The sequence below is a fragment of the Myxine glutinosa genome, chromosome 10 (genome assembly GCF_964187855.1).
Source record: "Myxine glutinosa chromosome 10, kmMyxGlut1.1, whole genome shotgun sequence".
In the NCBI taxonomy this organism is placed as follows: domain Eukaryota; kingdom Metazoa; phylum Chordata; class Myxini; order Myxiniformes; family Myxinidae; genus Myxine; species Myxine glutinosa.
In genome coordinates this window covers 96503181-96509180 of record NC_136270.1, presented here as the reverse complement: position 1 = coordinate 96509180, position 6000 = coordinate 96503181, and the positions used below count along the sequence as shown (strand labels likewise).

The following is a 6000-nucleotide window of genomic DNA, read 5'->3' as shown; positions in this document are numbered from 1 at the left end:
CAGTACATGGGGACCGCGAGGGAAAGACAAAAACAGCACATGGGGACCGCGAGGGAAAGACAAAGACAGCACATAGGGACCGCGAGGGAAAGACAAAGACAGTACATGGGGACCGTGAGGGAAAGACAAAAACAGCACATGGGGACAGCGAGGGAAAGACAAAGACAGTACATGGGGACCGCGAGGGAAAGACAGTACATGGGGACCGCGAGGGAAAGACAAAAACAGCACATGGGGACCGCGAGGGAAAGACAAAGACAGCACATAGGGACCGCGAGGGAAAGACAAAGACAGTACATGGGGACCGCGAGGGAAAGACAAAAACAGCACATGGGGACCGCGAGGGAAAGACAAAGACAGTATATGGGGACCGCGAGGGAAAGACAGTACATGGGGACCGCGAGGGAAAGACAGTACATGGGGACCGCAAGGGAAAGACAGTACATGGGGACCACGAGGGAAAGACAGTACATGGGGACCGCGAGGGAAAGACAAAGACAGTACATGGGGACCGCGAGGGAAAGACAGTACATGGGGACCGCGAGGGAAAGACAGTACATGGGGACCGCGAGGGAAAGACAGTACATGGGGACCGCGAGGGAAAGACAAAAACAGCACATGGGGACCGCGAGGGAAAGACAAAGACAGTACATGGGGACCGCGAGGGAAAGACAGTACATGGGGACCGCGAGGGAAAGACAAAAACAGCACATGGGGACTGCGAGGGAAAGACAAAGACAGTACATGGGGACCACGAGGGAAAGAGAAAGACAACAATATTGATAGATAAAGGTGATATAATCTATCTATAATTCCAGTAATCTCTGTGTGTGTGTGTGTATGTGTGTATGTCTGTGTGTTTGTCTGTGACCGCTGTTTCTCGACAACCACGGGTCCGATATACTTGAAACTTGCCAGGTATATTGCTGGGGACCCGAGGATGTGCCTTTTCAAGGTTTCATATTAATCGGACAAGTAGTTACCGAGCTATGTCCAAAAAACGATTCAACCAATCAGAGAGCAGCGAGCTATCACGTGTGCCGAACGTGGCGAACAGACTCTGCCTCGGACGGCACCTTTGAGAGCGTATTCATTTATTTCACGTTGGCAAACTATGTTGCCGCTATGTTGGCGTTAAACTATGTTTTAAAACTAATTAAAACTAATTTGCGATTCTTTCGCTTTCCTGCGCGTTTGTGCACGCTATGGCGATTTCTTTACCAAACTCCGCAAGCCGTTCGCTTTGGACCAAACCATTTCATGTAAATAGAGGGGGGGGGGGATTGTCACCGTACTCGCAAGCCGTTCGCTTTGGACCAAACCATTTCATATAAATAGAGGGGGGGGGATATAATTTTAGATATATATATAGTACGGGCATGCCCTAGAGCCGGGCATGCCGGCATGCCCGTACTATATATATATCTAAAATATATATATACCAGTTGCAGAATCAGAGTCGAGGGTTGACAGAAACTTTTCCACCTTGTCAGGAGGAAAGGACACAGAGTCCAGGAGCAGCTGGGTACGACTGGGTACGGTGGGTACAGAGAGGGATGGGTTTGGGACACAAGATTTAGAGGCAAACACAGAGTTGAGGCATTCAGCTTTTTCACGTGCGGAGTCAGCCGTTAAGCCGTTTGAGGTGAGGGAGGGGATGGAGGGGGAACAAACACCAGAAACAGATTTGACCAGACGCCACCAGGATTTGGAAGAGGGAGACAGATAAGAGAGTTCGGTCTTGAGAATGGTGAGATATTGTTTCCTGGCTCTCCTGAGGGTGGACACACACTTGTTTCGGGCTTTGTGAAAGGAAATGAGATTCCCTGCCGTTGGATTTGCTTTCCAGGAGACAAAGGCAAGTTGTTTCAGGGCAACTGCCTCACCACAAGATTCAGTGTACCATGGACGGGAGGAAGGGTAAGACAACTGAAGACGAGATGGGATAAATCTGTGCATGAGAGAGAGCAGTTTGCTTTGGAAGAATTCCCAGGATGAATTGATGTCAGAGGCGGTAGAGATGGGAGACCAGTCCAGATGATTGATGGCTGCTTGCAGACCGTGCCAGTCAGCCTGAGTGAAATGCCAGACTCGTCGACACTGAGGAGGCTCTCTGAGAATGGCCAGAGAGATGTCCACTTTAACAAGCACATGATCAGAAGAACCGATTGGAGCAGAAGAAGAGCAGCAGACATTTGCAGGGAAGTTTGTCATAACCAAGTCCAGAAGAGAAGATGCTCCATTGACTGCGATCCAGGTCCGGAAATTGACAGATTGTGTCAGTCCCAATGAGTCGCAGAAGTCCTTTGCTGAGGTGCCATGGCTGGTGAGAGAGGATCCCACACCCAGCCAGCTGGCATGATGACAGTTGAAATCGCCACATATGAGGAAGAGAGAGTTTGGATGAGTTGATAGAAGTTGGTCCATGTTGTCCGACAGCGAAATGTAAATGGAGTCATCACTGTTTGAAGGACGGTACAGAACACATATGAACAAAAGGTGGGAGCGGAGAGGAAGCCGTAGCCAGAGGTACTCCTGGGGGTGGGGTGAAGAGAGGGAAGTGCAAGGAGAGTGAGGAAGAGAGTTTTTGATAAAGATAGCCACCCCACCACCAGGACGAGGCTCAGGTCTATCATACCGGAGGAGGGAGTAACCAGGAAGAGATATTAAGGAATCAGAGACATCTTGAAGGAGGAAAGTTTCTATTAAGCAGATCAAGTCTGGATTGTCAGAAGCAACCTGAATGGAGAGATCAATCAGGTTTGAGCGAAGGCCCAGGATGTTTGAGGTCCATACCGTTAATGAGGAGAGAGGGGGAGCATCGGGTGCAAGACAGGGGAGGGGAGAGGAGGGGTAGGGTCAGATGAAGGATGAGGGGGGGGGAGTTTAGGAGAGCAGTTGATAGTGTGTCAGAGATTACATAAGAGTTACAAGAAAGGGAAGGATGAGGAGGACGAAAGGTTTGATGGTGATGGGATGAGGCACAGTGAGGGGTTGTTTGAGGGGGGGCAGAGACAGATTTTCAGGGGGGTGCAGATTTTCGATCAGAGGCTGCGGATTGACGGACGGACACACTGACAGACAGACAACACTCAAATATAAACCGCAACCTGAGCCGACACCCGTTTGGGGGTTAAAATGTCTTTTTTTCCCCAGCATTATTAAAATAAATAAAAAAGACTACAACCACACTCTTCGACGCCAGGACGTCGACCAATATGCCTCCGCCCACATTATTACATCATTATAATACTTGTACCAAGTTTGCTTTAAATCCATTCAGTTGTTCTCAAGTTATCACATTTTTACCCGACATGACCTCTGACCTTTGACCTCTTGACCCAAAAAATTAATCAGTTAATACTTACATCGTTATACATATCTGTACGAAGTTTGAATTAGATCACTTCAGCCGTTCTCAAGTTATAGACCTATTACTGGCTTTGACCTTTGACCTTTACCCTTTGCCCCCAAAATCTACTCATTTAATCTTTACATCATTATACGTAAGTGTACCAAATTTGGTCACAATCCCATCACTGGTTCACAAGTTATCGTGGTAACATGATTTTTACCTAACATGACCTCTGACCTTCAGCCTTTGACCTCGTGACCCCAAAATCAAATCAGTTCATCTTTACCTCATTATACATACCTGCACCAAGTTTGACGAAGATCTCTTCGGCCGTTCTCAAGTTATTGCGGTAACAAAACCTATCACTGACGGACGGACAGACGGACGGACAGACGGACGGATGGACGGACGGATGGACGGACAGCTGGACGGAAAATCTGAAAACATAATGCCTCCGGCGACTTCGTCGGCCGAGGCATAAAAAAACGTTTAGTTAACACGAATAATAAGCCAACTTTTCAAGGTGAAAGTACATGTTTTTGTAATTTCATATTTTTGCTAAACAGTGTTCTTTTTCCACCGTGTTAATACAGAAGATTGTGCACAATACAACATCGAATAATGGGAGATGTTTCCCTTGTTCTGATAGCAGGTAAACACAAACGCGTGAGAATGTTGATAAAACCTGAATTTGCAACTTCAAAGTTTGTGTTTAACCATAACACCATTAAAGCATTAAAAAAAACATCACAAATGTTTGTGTTTATATATTATGGGCAACAATTATTGTTCTGAGTATTATAAATGGTTTTACGAGAGGAAAAAAAAAAGAATAAAAGTAAATGTTTCGTTGTTCAAAAACAACACGTGATCCGAAGTACCTTTAACATCATCCAGTAGGGATTATATCTCGATGAAGTATTGCTGTAGAGTGTAGGTAAAAGTTTACCATCTCCCTTGGCCTCCAATAACTCGGCAAAGCGTTACAGCTGGAGAATTTAGAAGCTTTGCTTTCCTTATAAACACAAGCGTTGCAAATGCCTCTCCTTGCAAAGAGTCCAGTGGAGGAAATGAAGGTGCCTGACTGGATTGCCAAGCACGCAACGCCATGTTTTACTGGATCGCTGCGCCCAGGCATTCCTAAATGTGCTGTTCCACAACGTCTGCCTTCAGTGAAAGGGCATATTTCACATGAAGCATGATACTTGGGTGGCTTTCAGTCAATTTCCCTCTTGAGCACAAATAATTCAAAGAAGTACTGTACAAAAAATACTCACATCACGGAAAGTGGTCTGTTGGCTCCCGTGTCGCATCCACCTTTTTTTGGTGTACGTGATCGTGTCTCGTGGAAGAGCTAGAGCAAAGTGGAAAGAGGGAAACGCCGACAGCAGGGTTCAACTGAGAATGAGATCAAGGGCAGGGGAAGAAGGACACATGGTGTTAAACAAGCTACACACAAACTGAATGGAACACAGCAAGAACGACTCTCAATGGAGAGTGCATACATCCGCAAGGCTGAACAGTTTACGTTTTGTATCCCACCGATAGGCCGGATCTGGATTCGGACCTCAGCCAAAATCGAATCGGCTTGTTCTTGTCGCCTAACCAACTCATCCACCAAGTTTTGTCATCGTTCCATAACTTTTTGAGATATCGTGCTGTATAATCACTTTTAGCCCGAACACTCAATGGTGAAGAATCACTGAAGTTTTTTCTGATCGGGATCCGGGTTCAAATCTTGATCAAAATTGAAACAATTCTTCCTTGTCCCACACCCAACCTATCCAGCAAGTTTCATCCGAACTCATCCACAACTTTTTGAGATATCGTAATTTATATTGGTTTTAGCCCGAACACTCAATGGTGAAGAATCACTGAAATTTTTTCTGATCCGAATCCGGGTTCAAATCTTGATCAAAATTGAAACAATTCTTCCTTGTCCCACACCCAACCTATCCAGCGAGTTTCATGCGAACACATCCACAACTTTTTGAGATATCGTAATTCATATTGGTTTTAGCCCGATCACTCAATGCTGAAGAACCACTTAGACATTTAAAAATTATTGGATGCAGATATTAAAATTGAATCAATTAGTCCTCGACACACACCCAATCTGTCCACGAAGTTTCGTCATAACCAGTCCACAACTTTTTGAGATATCGTAATTCATATTGGTTTTAGCCCGATTACTCAATGCTGAAGAACCACTTAGACATTTAAAAATTATTGGATGCAGATATTAAAATTGAATCAATTAGTCCTCGACACACACCCAATCTGTCCACGAAGTTTCGTCATAACCAGTCCACAACTTTTTGAGATATCGTAATTCATATTGGTTTTAGCCCGATCACTCAATGCTGAAGAACCACTTAGACATTTAAAAATTATTGGATGCAGATATTAAAATTGAATCAATTAGTCCTCGACACACACCCAATCTGTCCACGAAGTTTCGTCATAACCAGTCCACAACTTTTTGAGATATCGTAATTCATATTGGTTTTAGCCCGATCACTCAATGCTGAAGAACCACTTAGACATTTAAAAATTATTGGATGCAGATATTAAAATTGAATCAATTAGTCCTCGACACACACCCAATCTGTCCACGAAGTTTCGTCATAACCAGTCCACAACTT

General features: G+C 45.0%; 1 long non-coding RNA gene across 1 annotated transcript in view; it reads right to left on the bottom strand.

The window, feature by feature from the left end:
- Positions 1-4136: 4136 nt before the first annotated feature.
- LOC137433936 (uncharacterized) overlaps positions 4137-6000 on the bottom strand; it is a 30191-nt gene continuing 28327 nt past the window's right edge. Inside the window, exons 2-3 of the long non-coding RNA XR_010985759.2 lie at positions 4633-4753; positions 4137-4522 (exon numbers count right to left, since the gene is read on the bottom strand). This is a non-coding gene — a long non-coding RNA (uncharacterized LOC137433936). The remainder of the gene's footprint in view (positions 4523-4632; positions 4754-6000) is intronic.